The 21,953-nt window shown below is 38.4% G+C and overlaps 1 non-coding gene across 1 annotated transcript; it reads right to left on the bottom strand.

Annotated features, from left to right (window-relative positions):
* Positions 1-21,508: 21,508 nt before the first annotated feature.
* Positions 21,509-21,635, bottom strand: LOC133753927 (U4atac minor spliceosomal RNA). Its single transcript, XR_009865157.1, has one exon. It is a non-coding gene; the product is annotated as a U4atac minor spliceosomal RNA (small nuclear RNA).
* Positions 21,636-21,953: the final 318 nt, after the last annotated feature.

Genomic DNA, 21,953 nt, shown 5'->3' with positions numbered 1-21,953 from the left:
CAGTCCCATAGAGGATTTGAATGGAATGCAATTCATAGACTGTGCTTCTGTAACACTTATTAACTCCAAGTATTCCTGGGAGATTCTATATTTTGTGATTCAAAACTGCATTCAGTTTTACTCATAGGTAAAAATCAAAATGCTCCTATTAATTTCAATGGTTATTTTTGACCAGTCACACATACTTGGCTATGTTAAGTTTAGAATTGGAAACTTAGAATTAGGGCATTTTGCATATTTTAATAATGAGGCAGAAAACTTTTTAAAGAAAGACTTCCCATTATTTTCCTTTTTACTTTTGTTTTGGAATTGATTTGTATGTTTTAATTTATACTGATTTTCTTTGACAAAATCATTTTTATATTTTCAATTCATATTCATATTTTATTAATTAAATATTGAATTAAAAATACACCTACCTATGTAGCCAAGAGTGTGGGATTTTGGAAAGAGGACAAGAGTGCAGGGTCAGATAATGTGAAACAGTTTACTCATCACAGTTTGTTTTTTAGAGAATGTTCCAGGAGGGCTTATCTTGCAACATTATACTGGGAGGGGGCTAGACTACCAATCAACCAATGAAAGCTGCAAGAAACAAGCCTGACCGAATTTTCAGTATTCAATGTGTAAAGATGTATTGTTGAGCAGGAAGGGCCCTCCTGCTTCCTCTTTTCCATATCCTGGACACTCCCCTAACCCTTACTATAAACACCCTGTCAAACAGCTTCTCAAAGAAGTGGTTTCTTTCCTTTTTTCTTTTTTTAAAGATTTGTTTATTTATTTGAAAGGCAAAGTTACAGAAAGGGAGAGAGAGAGAGAGAGAGAGAGAGAGAGAGAGAGAGAGAGAGAGAGAGAGATGTCTTCCATCCACTAGTTCACTCCCCAAATGGCTGCAAGGGCTGGAGCTGGGCAGATCTGAAGCCAGGAGTCTGGAGATTCTTCCAGGTCTCCCATGTAGGTGCAGGGGCCCAAGCACTTGAACCATCCTTTACTGCTTTCCCTGGCCATAGGAGAGAGCTGGATTGTAAGTGAAGCAGCCTGAAACTCGAACTGGAGGCGATATGGGATGCTGGCATTGCAGACTGGGGCTTTAACCTGCTGTGCCAGAGTGCTGTCCCCAAGAGGCAGTTTCTTTAGATCACTATGGCCTACTGTCTCTTGTACTTGACACAGTAAATAAAGCTTTCTTTTTAGAAATTCCCATTTGAGGTTGATCATTTGGTAATTTTTCAAGTGGATAGACCCCTTCTGTATGCCAACAAATACAGGGTGAGCTTTGCCTTACCAGGAAAGATGCTTATCACCCATATCAGAGTACCTGAAGTAGCTTTGGCCCCTGATTCCAGATTCCTACAAATGCAGACTCTGGGAGGCATCAGGAAATGGCTCAAATAATAGAGTCTTTGCCACCCACATGACAGACCTGAATTGTGTTCCGAGGTTTCAGTTTTGGCCTGGCCCTGCCATAGCTTTTGCAGGAGAAGAGTGTGCTAGTTCTCTCTCTTTCTGCCTCTCAAAAATTAAATAATAACAATAATTAATAAATCCTGACTCCTGTGAATTTAGAATATATTTCTTGAATTAAATTTTGGAAACTGAGACATTAAGTATTTTCTTTACTTGACATGCTTATTTTTAACTTTTAATGTTCCTGGAATGGCATTTGTCCTAATCCATCGGCATCTTCAAGGGAAGTGGTCAGCTCACTTTTCTTAAGAGTAGTAATCAACCTTGTGAGATGCTTGGACAGCTATGAGAAAAGGATATTTTCCTTTGGAGAAAAATTATGAAATGGAAAAGTAGGAATATTGAAAACAAGTTTTCTCAAGAATCATTGGCCATGAATGGCTACTCAGTCACTATTACCTATATTAGAATCATTGATGTAACTGGAAGAAGGATTATCTCTAGACTTTAAAAAAAATTTTGTTCCTATGTGTACTTCTCCTCCAAGACTATTGTGAAACAGATCTGTTGTCCTTGCTTTTCTGAAATTATTTTTCCTCCGTTTTCTTCTGAACTATTGCTCTTTATCAATTCTCAGAGATCATTCTGTTGAAAAAAATTCAATATAGAATATCTAAAGAATTATTTTTAAAAGGTTTATTTATTTATTTGAAAGCCAAGTTACAGAGAAAGAGGGAGATAGATCTTCTATCCACTGGTTTACACTCCTAATGGCTACAACGGCTATACATGGACCAGGCCAAAGCCAGGAGCCTGGGACTCCACCTGGGTCCCTGACATGGGTGGCAATGGTCCAAGTGCTCGATTCATCTTCTACTGCCTTCCCAGGCAGGAGCTGGATCATAAGTAGAGCAGCTAGGATGCAGACCACCAATCCTCTATGTGATGCCAGTGTAGCAAGCGGTGGGTTAACCCACTGTGACACAATGCCGAAATGGAGAATTATTTTTATCAATCATTAAATTCTTTTGAGTAATTATATCATCTAAAACAATCCACATCAGCAATAACAATAATGGTAATGACAATAATAATAATTTTAATTATATATATATAACGATAATTGAAGTTTATTTATATGACAGAATTGATCTAAGCATTTTGCACTGGTTATTTCATATAATTTTCAGAGTAAAACTGTATGTTAGATGCAATGCCCAGTTTTCAGATGCTGGAACAAAGGCACAGAGAATTTTAAAAACTTTTTTATGTTCACGTGATCTGTAAAGATAGTCAGAATTTCAACTCTTATTTCTTATGGACACGGACTACAGGCTTTGGCAGTATATAGTGTTATCCCGCATAGTTTTCTCAAGAATCATCATCCATGAATGGCTCCTCAATCACTATTTGTTTCCAATGCTTTTAGCATATCAATAATTTTATACACAGTGGAATTATTTGACTATATTTCTAAGCATAAATGTTACTTGGTATGGCAGAAACCATTGTTATAAATTTCTATTAATTAATCTATATTATATATATATATATTTTTTCTGTTAGGAATCTTCTACATTTTTTCCTATATTATAATGATTTAAAACCAGCATGTTGGGGCTGGTACTGTGGTTCAGCAGGTTAACACCCTGGCCTGAAGCGCTGGCATCCCATATGGGCACCGGTTCAAGACCCGGCTGCTCCACTTCCGATCCAGCTCTCTGCTATGGCCTGGGAAAAGAGTAGAAGATGGCCCAAGTCCTTGGGCGCCTGCACCCGCGTGAGAGACATGGAAAAAGTTCCTGGCTCTTGGCTTCGGATCCGCGCAGCTCCAGCTGTTGTGGCCAAATGGGGAGTGAAACATCAACACTGCATGGAAGATCCCCCCCCCCCCCCCCGCCTCTCTCTCTCTAACTCTGACTTTCAAGTAAATAAATAAAAATCTTTAAAAAAAACAGCATGTCATTTCAAACTTTCATCCTTGGGTGTAAATTATTTAATAATTTGGTTTAAGTTATTGAACTATAACCAATGTTATTCATAATTTACTGCATGAATGCATAAGTACAATCACCTGAACCTAGAAAGAGAGTGATAGCCTTTGGTAGCTGTGGATTAAAATAATGAATCTTATCACTTCTCGGTCTTTTGGCTAAGATCAAGTGTAAAATAATGAATCTTTTATTTTGATTCCTTACTCTTAAAATATTTACTTATTTGAAAGGCAGTGCATTCACACACACACACACACACACACCCTGGGGTGAGGGGAGGGAGGAAGGAAGGAAGAGAGAGAGAGAAAGAGAGAGAGAGAAATATTCTACTCACTGGATCACTCTTCAAATGGCCTCAATGGTAGAACTGGATCAAGCCAAGACCAGGAAACAGGAACTCCATCTGAGTCTCCCACATGGGTGACAGAGTCCCAAGTTCTTGAACTGTTATCCACTGCTTTTCCCAGGGTCATTAGCAGGGAGTTGCATCAGAAGGAGAATTTCTGAGACTCAGACCAGCACTCAGATATGTGATGATGGCTTCTCAAGACACTGCCTCGCAATGCCAGCCCCATATTTTGATTTCAGTACATTTTAAATTAGAAGCAAAACGTTGTTCACTAACTTGATAGAAATGTCTCTCCAATATCTTAATATGGCAACAAATGACATAGTCAGTATCTTTTGTATACACATAGGCAATTTACTCTTTATTTTTTATTTTTATTAATATAAAAAGAATATATTTCATATATTTCATAGATACAATTCTAAGATAGCCATACTTCTCTCTCTCTTTCTCTCCCTTCTTCCCTCAGCCACCTTCTTTCCTTTCTTTTTCCTTTAATTTTTGCAGTAGCATACTTTCAATTTACTTTGTGAGCACAGGCTTAATGCAACAACAACCATAATGTTCAACAACTATAAAGTAGAAAGACCACTGCTCCACAGGAATACAGATGAGCTATAAACAATAATCAAATCATAAGATGTCAGTTTCACTTGTATACATTTTTTTGTATTCTACATTAACTAGCACATATCAGAGAAAGTATAAGATATTTGTCTTTTTGGGACTGGCTTATTTCTCTAAGCATAATTGTCTTAATTGAAAATATTGAGAAGCTCCTACCCATTGTTCTTAGTATGAGCATGATCTTGGTATTTTGGGTAAGAAAACTGATTTCTAGCTAACAATAAGTTATTTCTGCCTGTTTACATTCCAGAGAGAATTATTTTCCATTAGTTTTATAGACATGATGCATTTTCCCCAAGTGATCAATAGAACACCTAGATAAGCTTGAATATTTCCATTTATGGAAAATGGCACTGAAAATGTTTTGGTATTTGAAGTTCTTTCAATAATTTGCTAGATGGTAAATATATGGACAAGAAATTTAGAAGTCAAGTGTTTGGATTAGTATAAAGGCATATACATGTTATATTTTAAAGAACAGGATAATTTTTTTTGAAAACCAATGGAAAATAGAACAAGTTCTATTCCATAATGTCTGTCATTTTAATGCAGCTTGGGAAGTCATACATAAAATTAGTAATTGGTTATGTCCATCAGTGTAGCTGTCAGTAAGCTGGAGTGCACATTGCAAATTGTACTAGTTGTTACATCAGATTATCCAAAGACGAATGAGCTATAAAAATAGAATTCTTCTCTCATTTCCTGGAATTGCTTTCTTCAAATGAGGGTTGAGATGCTGTTTTCTGTGCAATGGAAAAATGGAAGTCTGAACCCACAGAGACAATGGCATCACTCTGAGTAGCAATCTCAACTTATTTTCTACATTTTTAAAATTTTCATGTTTTATCCTACTCTTCCTTTCCTGGGTACTTTTTACAAATACTTACAACTAATAAAATACTTTAAAAAGTAAAGAAAATTGTTACTGAACAAAATATATAAGGACTTAATAAGTAATTAGTTAATTCTATTTTATTGTACTAAACTAGAACATGCTATATTATAAATATTATATACTTTTTGCCCTAAACTTAAGAGAGAATATTTTTTAGCTCAGCGTTCAAGATATTTTTTCCTTTAAATGCAAATTGCCAGCATTACATGAGGATACTTCAGAAAGGTCATGGAAAATTAAAATAGTATTTTGCTGCAAAATTTGAAGTTCATGCATAGATTTTTCATAATACGAATTTTCCATGAAATTTTTGAAGGCCTTTCATATAGAATGACAAATGTGGTAAGAAAAGATAAAAATAATATTAAATAAACAGGAGGATACGAAAAGTAACCATTTGGAGGATATGAACTCAGAAAAATCACATCATGACAATTTGAGAAAATTGTCATTGTATTTAATTTCTTTAGAATCAAGTTGGATGGAAAAATACATCATTTGTCCTATAGAGGTAAATATAAAAGAAATATAGTGTGTTTAATAGAATCTAAGCAATCTTGAAGACCAGATGATTCATGGGTGACTAGTGAATCACAAATTTTCTCGATGACCCTGACCTTGTTTTTTTGAGAGGGAGACTAAAAGGTAAATTTTCTATTATGACATGGTTTTTAAAACTTTGTGTGTCAGTTTTTATTATCTTCAATAAAAATAATGAAAAATTAATGAAATATTTTCAATACCTGGACATTTTAGTACTTCATAGTGAAAAAACTGCAAAGTTCATATTGTTATCATAATGTGTTAGTACAGATTTTGGTAAAATAATAAAAGCCATTTCTTGTTAATATATTTGTGAACATTTAAATACTTTTCATCTAAATATTATCATTTTTTATAAGGACTTTTTTTCAAAGGAAGACAGACTGACAGAAAAGGAAAGAACGAGAGCAAGAAAGAGAGAAACTTCTACCCAATGTTTCATTCCCTGAACAGGTGGGGCTGGGCCAGGCTGAAGCCAGGAGCCAGGAACTCCAACCAAATATCCTACATGGGTGGCAAGAACTCAAATACTTGGTCCATCTTCCACTCATTCCATGACACATTAGCAGGTATCTGGGTCAGAAACAGAGTAACTGGGACTTGTACCAGCATTCTGATGCAGGACGCTTGCGTCCCAAGTGGCAGCTTAACTTGCTGCACCACAACATCTGTCCCTATCATTATTTCTTTTAATACAGATTTTCAGAGCAGAGATTTTTAGCTATAATTTTGTGAACTACTGACCATGATCTTGAAGGCATTTGCAATTTTTTTTTCAAATGGGTTTGATTATAGTAAATATTTTGGTCAGTGGAGGGAGTCTATATAGTTTGAATTGCATATTTTTCCTTTAAATACCTGAATGGATTTGTATAGATAATACGCATCAGAAGTTCACCAAATCCCAAATAATGTCATCTAAAACAAAAACCAAATTCAAGTAATCAGTGAGCCCAATTGTCAAGTGATTCCTTTGGAAAACAAGTGCTGTAGTCTGAAAACAAAGAAAAATCCAAATGAGTACCAACCAAGAAGTCAACATAGTTAAAGGTGCTAGAATTGGACTGGATGGTTGGTATACATATTTCTTCACCTAGTGACCATCCTAATTTTTGCTTAGTCATTCTGGTGGTCATAGGGCAGGGGTCTAGGACAGTTAAAGTAGTTAGGTTTTGATTATTTCGGATTTTTCATTACATTCACATTTCATAGACATACGTTATTAAATCTGAGAAGGGTTGTACTACATTTATTAGAAATTGAGAAGGAATTAAGACTTGCTTCTATTGACTTAGCTGCTAAACTCCATGTGAACACTCTGATAAAATAAAGTCAAAGAAAACACTTTGGCTTGAATATCATTTCACTTCCTGTGCATTGACACTTTTTGTATCTTAGCTTTTGTATATTTTAGAAGAGGAAACCACTTAAATAGGAAATGAATTATGCCCAGCACTAATTTCCTGTGGGTTTTCAATTAAGTAAGCATCATTGTATGAGAGAATGTTAATTTCAGACATATGTGGTTATTGGATTTCCTCCACAATTCATTTATGTAACCAGTCATGTTTGATTTCTCTAATTCATAGCTAAATATGTATGAATCAAGGAGAGATTTAAGTCAAAGTAGGGTTTGACGTAGTGAATTATTTCACTTATTTGAAATAACTGAAGATAATTTAAACATTATCTCAGCTGGCTAGTGGGTGAGTTTTGGAACTACACAGCAGAGAATACTTGACCACAGGATTATATTACCACGACATTATCCAAGAGGAGATATATTGTCCCATATCCTATGGAGCTAGATGCATTTCTAGGTAAAATACTCTTGAGGGCACTTAACAAGATTTTATTTGGGATTAAATACAGATTTAAAAGAAAATTTAAATCAAACATCTAGCTTATACCAAATTTGCTTCTATGATAATATGACTCATAGTAAAATATTCTATTGAAGTTAGGGCTTGGTTGGAGCCATAAGTTTTAATTTTACAACTGGTAAAACTGAGTGGAGTTAATTATTTTTAAAACCTTAGGAATTCAAACTTTTATCGTTGCCATGCAGATTGAAGTGCTTCAGGGAACCTGAAACAGAGTCTTCAGAGGAATCCAAGATGAAGAGAATAATTTTGTTAAGTTGAAGCTTACATTTCTAAGGTACCAATACTATACATTTAATTGTGCACTCTCCTGATTCAGATACTCTTAGTAAGCTTTACACTTCATGTAATTATTTATGTTAAACACATTTTGGGAACATACATTAATTCTTTTAACCATAGCATAATTATTTATCTTTTCTACTTGTGTTTGATTAAAGTCAGTTGTTAGATATTCTCAGCTTGTTTCCATAAGATATATCACTCAACTGATGCACTCTTCAAAGAATATGTCAAATTACATAGTTTGAATTGGGGAATTATACACAGTGCTTCTACTTTGGCTAGAGCACTATTGTCAAAGAGAAAACTTCCTCAGAATAGTTTGGATAAATTTAGCTACTAGGTATAAATTATTTTCCTTGAAATCTGAATGTTTCACTTCCACATTTAGTTCTTGGGAGCAACAATCCTTAATATAGGTCCATGCACCTAAGGAAACTCAGGAGGCATTTACAATTTCATTCAATATTTTGTGAATATTTCAAACTGTAATACCTAGAGAAAAGACTCATAATTTTCACAGAGGACTGTGAACCAAAAATCAATACAATAAACACCTATTGACAGTGTTCAAATGAACAATTGTTATCTCAAGGATTGCTTTTAACTGAAATTTAAGAAATAATATTTAATGTTTCAAGTGAGATAAAGAAGTATTTTCCCCCCATTCTAAAGTGACATTTATCATGGTTTGGAATCCAAGCAAGATCCAAACTACAAATCTCATTACATTTTGTCTGAAAAATTCAACTAAATTTTCTTAACAAAAGCTGGGGGCCAGCGCTGTGGCACAGTAGGTTAAAGCCCTGGCCTGAATTGCTGGCATCTCATATGGGTGCTGGTTTGAGTCCCGGTTGCTCCACTTCCAATCCAGCTCTCTACTATTATGGCCTGGGAAAATAGTAGACAATGATCCAAGTCCTTGTGTCCCTGCACCCACATGGGAGATCCAAGGAAGCTCCTGGCTCCTGCCTTCGGATCAGCTCAGTTCTGGCCTTGTGGTCATTTGGGGAATGAACCAGTGGATGGAAGATCTCTCTCTCTCTCGCTCTCTCTCTCGCTCTACCTCTCTCTGTAACTCTGTCTTTCAAATAAATAAAATAAATCTTAAAAAAATACATATACTGAAAAGGAAACTCATTGGAGAGGATTTCATTCATAAAGCTTCTAGTAAGCCAGACTTAGGCATAATCCAAAAACAGATGTGATGCTGAGAGGTAAAGATAAACACAAAAAGCCTATGACGGTCTTGTTGTATATCCCATCAATTGAGATTCCCAGTGTACCTTTTGACATAGAAGTTCATCATCTCAGAGTATTCCTAGAGACACAGCCACTACTTGACTTCCGTGTGGCAGTTACTGAGACGTGTCATCTATTTGTTTCGAGATGAAAGTTACAACTTTTTCTCTTCTGTCCTTCACAATAATTTACATCAACATGTCACTTAGACAGGACAGCTGCAGTAGAATGGCACCTACCCTTCAAAGCCACTTGATGCATCCATCTGACACAGTCTAAGAGGATATTATGATCATGCCTACTCTTTCTAGCATGCACTTTTTTTATTCCTCCCATTAAACCATAGTGTGTGGATTTTAAGCTATCTCCAAGTGTCTCTTTGCATCTGCATAGTAATTAAGATCAACCGAATGGCCAGTGCTATGGCATAGTAGGTTAGACCTCCACTTGCTGCGCCAAAATCCCACATGGGCACCAGTTCCTGTCCTGGTTGCTCCTCTTCTGATCCAGCTCTCTGCTTGTGGCCTGGGAAATCAATGGAGGATGGCACAACTCCTTGGGCCACTGTGCCCATGTGGGAGACCCAGGGGAATCTCCTGGCTCCTGGCTTATGGATTGGTCCAGATCTGGCTGTTGTGGCCATTTGGGGAGTGAACTAGCAGATGGAAGACCTTTCTTTCTGTCTGTGATTCTGCCTCTCAAACAAATAAATAAATAAAAAATTTCTAAAAAGATCAGCTGAGATGCCTCTACTACTACTACTCCTATTTTAATTGGAGATAAACAGAGATGGCTCCTTTCTTGTGAGAGCTGTGCTGTCAGGAGATTACTTCCTATCTGAAACTGACAGGAAAGTGAGGCTTCATTTCACTGTCCATTTTATTTCAGTGAGTAGAGACTTTCCTGATTCGCTTTGCAATATCACTATTATGATGTGCTTCATTTATGAATTTTTGAATCACATATTACAAATGATCTTTTAATTTCTGCACTAAAAAGGAACAATGTAGAAATCTTCATGAGATTTAGTGAATTTTCATTTTTGAAGCTATTTCAGCTCAATATTTAAAAACAGGATATGTGATTCTCATTTTTCAAAATAAGAGTGTTACCAGTACAACTAGTGGTAAATGAACTAGAAGTAACATATTTTACTTTGGCCTCATGAATGTCAGGAAGAAAACAGAAAGGGTGTGTAATAGTTATAGCAGGGGGAAAAAGATTGAGTTTTGTAGGATATAAGCCTTCTCTGATATCATGACTCTCTCTGTGTAAGTTCATAACAACTAGATGGGCATAAGTACTTAATAAATTTCTAACTGGCTTGCCTATATTGTATACAAGGTTAGCTTTCCTGCATACTTTCAGTCCAATGTTATTTTCTTTTCATGTGTTTTATCAATAATAATCAACACAGATATGTATGATATTGAATCTATTTAATAAAACAGAAAATTTATTGATTTTCCATGGATTATATCTATATTACAAAGATTTGCATATATTCGGGAGGAGATTCAATTGGTAAATATAGACTTGACCCCGGCACTTTATGATTAGTGTAGCTTTTAGTAGTAGTCAAAAGTAGATTCTGCCTGACATTTGCACTTTGGGTCACTCCATATAGTTTACTCATTCTTAAATTTCTCATCTCCCAGTTCTTTTTAGGGGTAGGTGGGGAACATGAGGAAGAGGATGACAGACATAAACATAGTCTGACCCAATATGATGTATGGGCATTTATAGTTTACTTTTTATTCTCAACAAATGGCAAAATATCAGTTTTTCTGAAAGTGGGAACAATGTTCAAAAGCATTTTTCCATGTATGGGAATTAAAACAATTCTAAAGAAGAGATGATATGGAAAATGTAGTCTATAAATAGATGCCCTTCTCTGACTTGCCTGGTGATTCAATTATATTTACACAATTCTACATTTGTTGAAGTCCCAATGTAATTCCATCTACTTTGTTGCAAATGTCAAGATTTTATTCCTTTTTATGGCTGAAAAATATTCTATTGGCTATGTACCACCTTTTCTTCATCCATTCATCATGAATGGACACCTAAGTTGATCCCATATTTTGACTATTGTGAACAGTGCTGCAATGAACATGGACGGGCAGGCATATGTTTGACATGCTGGGATCATTATGTTAGATGAAATAAATGCGACACAGAAAGACAAATACTGCATGCTCTCCTGTGAAGTTTAAGATAAAAGCATTTGAACATAGTGATTCTAGGAATTAGGAAGGATGGGTGCAAGAGGATAGAAGGAAATTGGATAATGGGTACAAAAAACACAGTCAGATATAAATAAATAAATAGGTTCTAGTGTTTCACAATGGGGTGACTGTAATTCACAATAATGTGTCATATATATATAATGTATCAAGTCCTGGAAGAGGGGAGCTGTTAGGCTAAAAACATGGGGGAGGCATAGGGTGATATGGAGGCTATTTGCCTGATGAGATAAATTTGTGATGCACTAATGTGTTGAAATATTACAGTGTGTTCCATAAAGGCAAATAAGTATTATATGTTAATCAGAAGTATTACTCAGTCCAAAAAATTCTGACATCTGCTGCTAGAGAACTGGGTTCCAGGAGCCCAAGAAAGCCCTAGTGTCCACAGGCTACACGGTGAAAGCCCGGAAGCCCAAAAACTTAAACTTAATGGGTTAAACGGTAAGACTAGTTAAACCCGGAAACCCAGGCCCATAACCCACTAGCTACACGGTAAATATCCGGAAGCCAAAGGATGGCAGACACCTCTGCCACTATTTCTCCTCTAAGTCAGGCTATGCAGTAAGCACTGGTTAAACCACCAGTTAAATCTGAAAGCCCAGGAAGTCAGGCTAGAGACCCGACTCGTTGCCTCACTTCTCTTTTCTCTTCCAGAAGGGAAGTTACTACAGTTCTGTAGGACTCTCCACTGTGATGTACGGTTTGATCCCCAGACCTTATGTAAGGAATGGTTGACCTTTTCTGTAATAATGCCTGGCCACAGTATGGAGGACCAAACAGCATAGCCAGAATAAGAGGTTAAACTATGAAATAATGTGACAGCTAGATTGATTTTTCAGTGTACGCGGTAAATGGGCAGAACTCTCCTTTTAAACCAAACTGAGGGATAGATAGGAAATTGCACTGATGGTCTCAAAGTATGCAAGGTCACCACAGTTGATCTTACCTAAAAGGTCATAGTTCTCCTCATGGGCACAGTTTTAACTCGCAGGAAAATACTAAGTGTCAGAATTTGCCCATGACCATAGTTTTTTAGCTCACCCTGACATTAAAGAAATCTTAAAATCAGGATTGTGTTGAGCACCCCTTTGACTGACATCATAGAGGCTGCCTCCTTGGTCTACTTTATTAGAGACCAGGAGAATGAGGAGCAAGCTACCAGCAGAGGATAGGCAACAGGCCATTCAATGGCTGCTTTACATGGTGATCTGCTGTCAAGGAGACCCAGCAAGCCCAGTGCACCCCAAACGGCACCTGTTGCTGATATAAGGAGCCAGGGCATTGGGCAAGCAGCTGTTACGACAGAAACTACCTTCTGTCAGCTCTGCCAAGAGCAAGGCCACTGGACACAGAACTGCCCTGGGTGTCGAAGGACTCCTGGTTCAGAACCGCAGACCTTGTGGCCTGGAGCTAAAAAGCCTTTGGCTCTGCCCAGCCTCTGCCCAGCTTCCAGCTCCAGCCACTGCTATTGAGGGGATGGCCTAGGGTCAGTGAAACACAAGTTGCCTATTTCTATTAGCCTCCTATTCAGCTCTCCTCCTAGTCCAGCCATGTAATGCAAGTCAACAGGGTGCCTCCCTTAAAGGAGATTTGCATATCTTTTAATTCTCTTCCAGCACCCCATGGATAGGTCTGGGCCTCACCACACCCAGCCAGGCCTTAAAAGTCTATCCAATAGTATCAAGCTTAGAAAGCCCTCCCTGCCAGTTCCTAAAAACAGGGCTTTTAGTAACAGCTAACTCAGGTAGTCCTGCACCTATTTGAACAGGTCCTCACTGAGGACTTAAAGGGCCTATCTCTTGAGGGGGGTGCACAATAATCCATAATGTGGATGGTTAAATGTAAATGATTTGTTAGTCTGTCTCCTTTACCAGCCTGAGACTCTAGTCTTGTACGTTGGCTTAACTTGCTAGCAAAACTAGCTACTAGGTATCTGGAGGAAAACAAAGCATAGCTAGTCCATTAAAGTGTTAATTATTTAACCCTTATCCTCTCCCCTGGGGAGAGAAAACCAGCCCCAGAGAGGATATGGGCCATGCAACAAATTCCTACTTCTGCAAAATTCAGGCAGTCCCAGCTTTTCTCTATCAGGTTACAGGTTCCTAGATACAGGGAAATGGCACAGTTCCTAAACCAGGCTCTTGACAGGCAGCCAAAGTAGAGCCCCCTCCTTTGGGGGGAAAGAGCAAACCACAGCCTTTACTTAGCTAAAGGATGCTATGACTGCCAAACCCAGAGAGACCCTCCCAGCTGTACTTCACTGGGAGGCAGGAAGTCACCCTCGGAGGGTTAACTCAGGATCTGGGACCTGTTAAGCAACCTGTGGGCTACTTTTCTAAAACCTTAGACATGGTTGCACAAGGATGGCCTCACTGCCTAAAGACAATGGCAGCAGCTGCCTTGCTGACAGAGGAGGTATCTAGAATTACACTGGGGCAAGATATCGCCCTTTATACCTCACATCAAATAAATTCTCTATTAGAGCAAAAGGGCTTTCACTGGCTCACAGATAGTAGGATACTAATGTATCAGGTCCTCCTGGAAAACCCTCAGGTAAAAATAAGGCATTGCTCTACTCTAAACCCAGCTACTTTAATGCCAGTTCCAGGGGAAAGTGGTCCCCTCCACTCCTGTACTGAGGCTATAGACTTGATCTATGCCAGCAGAAGGGACCTAAATGACAGCCCCCTGACTAACGCAGATGAATTTTGGTTCACAGATGGAAGCAGCTTTGTTAGACGGGACCTGCTTCTCAGGGAATGCAACAGTTATGGCATGGCACGTTATTGAAGCGTGCTGTGCCCCCAGGAACTTTTGCTCAGTTAGTAGGATTGATCACCTTAACCAGAGCTCTAGAACTAGGTAAGGACAAGAGAAAATAACTCCCAGGGGTCTATATAGCAAAAGGGAACTTACCCTGTGGAAGGCTGGCAAACAGATTTTACACAGCCTCTGTCAATGCTATAGGTACCTACCTGCTTGTACTTATAGACACCTTTACTGGATGGGTAGAAGCCTTCCCAACCAGAACTAAAAGAGCTCAGGAAGTGACCAAAACTCTCCTGAAGAAAGTTATTCCATGCTTTGGTCTCCCAAAATCTTTACAAAGCAACAATGGGTCTTCCTTCATCTCCCAGACTACACAAGGGATTTGTAAGGCCCTAGGAATAACCCGGATCTTCACTCTGCATGGAGACCTCAGCCTTCTGGTAAGGTAGAGAGAGCCAACCAAACTCTATAAAAAATCACAAGCATAAAGATGTGTGCTTGGTAAGGAAGGTTAAGAAGGAAAGAGTGTTCTTGGTAATGAAGGTTATAAGGAAATAGTTTTTTTAAGGAAAGGACATAGTTTGTAAAAATGACTTTATCCTGATGGCTAGTTTACTCTAGACTGGAATGGAAATGATGGAATGTTTCAAGTAAGTTGAAGAGGGTGTGTGCAAGTCACAAAAGGTTATAAAAAAATATTGGACATGCTAACTGCTGCTCCAGGGAGTATCTGTGCCATGTCCCAGGAAGAATGTTGTCTCTGGGTCAATCAGACTGGACAGGTACAAACCCAAATTCGTACTTTCCTGGACAAAGCCAAGCACCTCCAGGAACAGGCCAAGCAGGGCTGGGATTTCTGGCCTGACATCTGGTCATGGAAATCCTGCCTATTTCCTCTCCTTGGCCCAATAACTTCTGTAATCTTGCTGCTTCTCTTTGGACCTTATGTTTTTAATGCCCTTGTTCCTTTTGTCTCTAACAGACTAAAGGCTGTCAAACTCCAAATGGTTGTCAGACAAAGCTTCCAGCCCATTCCATTGGACGACCTGAGCAGCCCTCTGGACCGAGCAGGACAGTCTTTCCAAGGCCACTGTTGCACACCAGAAGACAGATAGCAAGAGGAAAATACCCAAATCCTCCTCAATGCCCACATGCCAGCTTTGAAGAAGTTACAGAAAATGGAACTCCATCCATAATCCCAAAGAAGAATTTTGGGTGTTACCTCTTGAGGGGGGAATGTTAGGTAGGAAGTCAGTTATGAGCTTATGTGTGTGTAACAGGACTAAAGAGAAGACATCTATGTCCAGCATATGCATCTGCATCTGAAAATCATCCTGACCATGTTTCAGCGGCAGCCCAGAGTTCACAACCTGCCCTGCCCCCTTATACCTGATAACCTGCCAGGTGGAGGTTCCCACCCCTTCTGTCTGACAATCTTCCAAAATCTCCCAGGTGCAGCCCAGTATCTACATCTCAATCACCTTGCTCCCTTCCTCCTGTCTAATAACATTTGCATCCATAAAGTCCTTTGTTTCAGACCTTCAAGAGAAGTTTTTCTATTTACATCCAAAAAGCCCTTTGTTCCAAGAGGAGCAGAGGTGGGGAACCCAGGCCCATCTCCTTAAAAACACCCAGCCTCAACTGGACTGTGCGCTCAGCCCTCTGCATCTCTGCTGAGCCACCCGCCTGGCCTGGTCAGGTGTAATCTCTCCACTCAACATGTAACCTCCCTCCTTCCTCCTCCCCAGTCTCTCAGGCTCTGTCTGGAGAGGTGCCCATCTGTCCTTACAGATGTCCCTTCCCTAATAAACCTTGCTATTTTACCTCCCACTAAAAAGAAAAAAAATCTGACATCTGCAACAAAATGGATGGGATTGGAGATAATTATGTTAAGGAAAATAAACTAGACACAGAACACTGAATGCTTCATGTTTTCTATGTGGAAATATGTTAATATTCAAATATGTCTATAGTTCATATAAACTGCTCAAATTTGTAGCTAATGTGAATCTAAAACAATGATAACTAGAAGCAGGATGGTGAAGGTTGAGGGAGTTTGGATGATTGATACAAAAATTCAGTCAGTTGAAGGTAATGAATTCTGTTGTGCCCCAGAAGAGCAGCATAACATAGTTTGACATAAAGGAAAGAGAAGGGTTAATGGCTTGGTATGATTGGTGTACGCTGTGTGTTATCTGTGGAAACAATGCACTATCCCTCATAAAATTTACAGATATTTAATGTTAATCCAAAATTTAAAAATGAAATGTAAGACTACAAAAAATTTTAAAAATAAAATTTAAAAAAGTAAAAAAAAATCATCAACTATATATGAATGTCTAGGGGGAAGTTATTCTTTTACAATAGTGCATTAACATAAGTTAGCTATTTTAATTAAAGTTTAAGACCATTAAATACCTACTATTTATTATGAAAGAAACCTAATAATGTTATTTCCATTTTATAGTATATTTTTATTTTTTCAAGCCAAGTATTTATAACACTAACAGAAAACATTTGGTACCTACATTGAGAATGCTTTTCTCTTAATAAAAGCATCAAAAAATCAGCAAAAGTGGTTCTAGGAATGATCATGAGGAAATTTTCCCTTACCCTAAAAGAAGTAGCAGAAAAAAACATGTATTTATTAATTATAATGTGCTCAAGCAATGTGATTGACTAAGGTACAAATTGTAAAAATAAGAACCTCACCTATCTTTGTGCACTGAACACCAGTGTATAAATATAATAACTAATTGCCTATTTCCTTGATGATATACTGTACCTAGATATGTTATTTTGAAAATCTGAGATTGTTGCAAAGCTTTGTAAAATTAACTCTAAATCTTTTGAAGTTCCAATGCAGAGTAAAAATGTTAGACTAGTTACAAAATAAAACAGCAAGAAAACAAAACAAAACACACAAAAAAAAGATAAATCCCCCTCTTCCAAACAGCAAAAACCTAAATCCAAATAGAAATAAGACACAAAGTAAGTTAGAAGAGAGTAAACTTCAAGAAAGGTAATCTACCATCAGTTACCCATAGAAAGTCTTCTGGGGGCCGATGCTGTGGCTTATCTAGTGAAGCCTCTGCCTGCAGTGACGGCATCCCATATGGACACCGATTCAAGTCCTGGCTGCTCCACTTCCAGTCCAGCTCTCTGCTATGGCCTGGGAAAGCAGTGGAAAATGGCCCAAGTCCTTGGGCCCCTGCACCCACATGGGAGATCCAGAAGAAGCTCCTGGTTTCGGATCTGTGCAGCCTCAGCTGTTGTAGCCATCTGGGGAGTGAATCAGTGGATAGAAGACCTCTTTTTCTCTCTCTCTGCCTCTGCCTCTACGTAACTCTGCCTTTCAAATAAATCTATCTTTAAAAAAAAAAAGAAAGTCATGGCCGGTGCTGTGGCTTAACAGGCTAATCCTCCGCCTTGAGGCGCCGGCACACCGGGTTCTAGTCCCGGTTGGGGCGCCGGATTCTATCCCAGTTGCCTCTCTTCCAGGCCAGCTCTCTGCTATGGCCCGGGAAGGCAGTGGAGGATGGCCCAGGTCCTTGGGCCCTGCACCCCAAGGGAGACCAGGAGAAGTACCTGGCTCCTGGCTTCGGATCAGCAAGATGTGCTGGCCGCAGCGGCCATTGGAGGGTGAACCAATGGCAAAAAGGAATACCTTTCTTTCTGTCTCTCTCTCTCACTATCCACTCTGCCTGTCAAAAAAAAAGATATTTATTTTTCTTTTTTTGGCTCATATATATTTTTAATATTTCATTTTTTGAAATTTTATTTAAGCTATACAAGTTTCATGTATTTCTTTTTTTTTTTTTGACAGGCGGAGTGGATAGTGAGAGAGAGAGACAGAGAGAAAGGTAATCCTTTTTGCCGTTGGTTCACCCTCCAATGGCTGCTGGGGCCGGCGCATCGTGCTGATCCGAAGCCAGGAGCCAGGTGCTTCTCCTGGTCTCCCATGCGGGTGCAGGGCCCGAGCACTTGGGCCATCCTCCACTGCCTTCCCGGGCCATAGCAGAGAGCTGGCCTGGAAGAGGGGCAACCGGGATAGAATCCGGCGCCCCGACCGGGACTAGAACCCGGTGTGCCAGCGCTGCAAGGCGGAGGATTAGCCTGTTGAGCCACGGCGCCGGCCTCATGTATTTCAATATACATATTTAGTACCATAGTGACACTCCCTCCCCTTCCCCTTACCCATGCTGCAACCCTTCCTCCTCCTCCCTCTCACGTTACCACTCTTAATTTTTACAAAGATCTATTTTCTGTTTACTTAATGATTGTATAGTTAACCCTACACTAAGTAAAAGATTTCAACACATAGTATAAAGTGAAAAAAAAAAAACACTGTTTCTCTATGGAAGAGCCAAGGACTATAAACAGTCATGAAATCTCAAAATGTCTATTTCATTCCAATATATTACATTTCAGGTACTCTATTAGTTACGCCAGATCAGGGAAAACATATGATATCTGTCTTTTTGGGACTGGCTTATTTCACTACATATAATGGCTTCCAGTTGTGTCCATCTTGTTGCAAAAGATAGGTTTTTTTTTTTTAACTGCTGAGTAAGTATTCCATAGTGTGTGTGTGTGTTTGTGTGTGTGCGTATACCATAAATTCTTTATCCAATCAACAACAGTTAACAGATATCTTGGTTGATTCCATATCTTAGCTATTGTGAATTGTGCTGCAGTGAACATAGGAGTACAGATAACTCCTTGATGTACTGATTTCTTTTGGTTTGGCTAAATTCCCAGGAGTGGGATGGCTGGATCATATGATAGGTCTATATTCAGATTTCTGAGTTATCTCTATACTGTCTTTGACAGTGGCTGCACCAGTTTACATTCCCACCAACAGTGGGCCCAGGTACCTATATTCCCACATCCTCATCAGCATTTGTCATTTGTTGATTTTTCTATGAGAGCCATTCTAACTAAGATAGTTACTTTTCAATCATGAATCAGCATTTGGTCCTGAAAAATAATTCAGTGTTTGTACAATGGCAGTGTGGAATAAATAGGTAGTTGAAGTACATAAAAAAAGTAAGTGGCAAATAGAAGACAAAACATAAGTATCATTAATCTTTTTTTTTTTTTGATTAATTGATTTGAAAGAAAGAGTTACACAGAGAGCGAAGGAGAGGCAGAGAGAGAGAGAGAGAGAGAGAGAGAGAGAGAGAAAGGTCTTCCATCTGCTGGTTTACTCCCAATTGGCTGCAATGGCTGGAGCTGCACTTATCTGAAGCCAGGAGCCAGGTCTCCCACACAAGTGCAGGGGCCCAAGGAGTTGGGCCATTTTCTACAGCTTTCCCAGGGCATAGCAGAGAGCTGGACCAGAAGTGGAGCAGCTGGGACTCGAACTGGCGCCCATATGGGATGTTGGCACTGCAGGCAGTGGCTTTACCTGCTAAGCCACAGTGCTGGCCCTGGATCATTAATCTTTAGTTCTAAGTTGGGTTTTCATATTAATTAAATGGAAGTTGTAAAATTTAGTGTTTTTTTTTGTTTTGTTTTTCAGTTGCAGCATTAGACATTGATGTCTGGTTCAACATTGGTAGATGAGCATTGCTACATTTTCTCTTGACATAACAGAGTTGTAGTGTTTGGTGACACTAATTGAATTCTATGTATTATCAACATCATAAAGTAATCTGATATAATTATCTTTATTTAGTAGGTAAGTGCCTTCTTTTTACATATCACATTTATAAAGAATTTATCATTAGCATTTTTAAACTTTTATTTAATAAATATAAATTTCTAAAGTACAACTTTTGGATTATAATGGCTTTTTCCCCCCATAACCTCCCTCCCACTCGCAACCATCCCATCTCCACTTCCCTCTCCCATCCCATTCAAATCAAGATTCATTTTCAATTATCTTTATATACAGAAGATCAATTTAGTATATACTAAGTAAACATTTCAACAGTTTGCACCCACACAGAAACACAAAGTATAGAGTACTGTTTGAGTACAGGTGATACCGTTAATTCACATAGTACAACACATTAAGGACTGAGATCCTACATGGGGAGTAAGTGCACAGTGACTTCTGTTGTTGGTTTAACAATTGACACTCTTATTTATGGCGATAGTAATCACCCAAGGCTCTTGTCATAAGTTGCCAAGGGTATGGAAGCCTCTTGAGTTCGCCAACTCCGATCTAACTGAAAAGTGATCCCTGTTAAATATAAATGTGGGAATAAGAGAGGAAGGAGATGTACAGTTCAGCACATGCTCAATCGGACTTATCCCTAATGGTAGTGTTAGAAACATGACAGGGGAGTCCAATTCAATCCCATCAAGGTGGCATGTACCAATGCCATCTCACTAGTCAAAGTGATGAGTTTCAGTTCATAATTGATCATAATGACAGGATTAAGAGTAAAAGGGATCACATAAAGAAGACTAGTGTCTGCTAATACTAACTGATAGAATTAAAAAGGAGAGAACGATCCAACATGGGAAGCGGGAGACACAGCAGACTCCTAGAATGCAGATGTCCTAAATAGCACTCTGGCCTCAGAATTAGCCCTTAAGGCATTCGGATCTGGCTAAAAAACTCGTGAGACTATTTCAGGCATGGAAAACCAAGACACTCTGGGAAAAAAAAAAAGAGGACCTAAATGAAAGATCTCTGTGAGTGAGATCCCAGCGGAAAGAACGGGCCATGAAAGAAGGAGGTACCTTTCTCTGAAGGGAGGAGAGAACTTCCACTTTGACTGTGCCCTTGTCTAAATAAGATTGGAGTTACCATTAACATTTTAACCAAACTTATAATATGAAAATACATGCAACACAGATATCTATCTCTACCTTTTTTATGTGTGTGTATGTGTGTATGTGTCTGTGATTATAGGAATATGCCTTCCTTGAAGAACTGTTCTAGGATGATGTAATCTGTTGGTCATTTAGGGACCCATAACACCAATGATTTATAACTGTATATAGCTCTTGGGTATACACATCAGTGTACAACATCCTGTAAATTATATCACATGTTGTAAAAAAAAGCCATAAGTTGCCAATACTTCTGCGAGTTATCACCATTAAGGATTTTTGTATCCAATTGCAATTGTGACTTTTTATAACTTCTTTTTAAGTTCTCTTATTAATGATTTTAGTATCTGCTGAATAGAAAAATGTGGATGTAGTGGTTGATTAGGTAGTACAGTTCCCTTAAAACTGCAAAGTCAGACGTTAAGTTACTTCCTAGTAAAAACATCTTTTTTTTTTTTTTTAAAGAGAGGTTATTTTTTTTCCCCAAAAATTGCACCGAGCCAAAACCAAAGCCTTAGCTGATGCAGATGTGTTGTTTAGGCGTTAGCAGTACTGCCCTCACTACACGTTCATTGGACAGTAACGCAACCCCAAGAAAAGGATGGTTCTAGTGAAAATATTTTAAACTAAATACCAACAACTTGTCAGTGGACATTTCTGAGTAGCAATTAAATCAGGTTCCTTTTTTCATTCATTTATTTACATTTGCATAGCAGAAATCAATTAAATTCATTTAAACACAGAATATTAACTTAAAATTGTCAAGACTAATTCTTGGAGCGAGCTTGTCATTTCTTCTTAGGCAATCATGTTGAAAACCAGTACATGGTTTTTAAAAACACATAAATGTTCTCTTTTTGATTTAGCCTTCGAGCTATGATAGAAAATCTCTACTTGAAAACATTTCAAAAGAGTATAACAGAA

This window comes from Lepus europaeus, chromosome X (genome assembly GCF_033115175.1).
Source record: "Lepus europaeus isolate LE1 chromosome X, mLepTim1.pri, whole genome shotgun sequence".
In the NCBI taxonomy this organism is placed as follows: Eukaryota; Metazoa; Chordata; class Mammalia; order Lagomorpha; family Leporidae; genus Lepus; species Lepus europaeus.
This window is presented reverse-complemented; position numbering and strand designations above follow the sequence as displayed.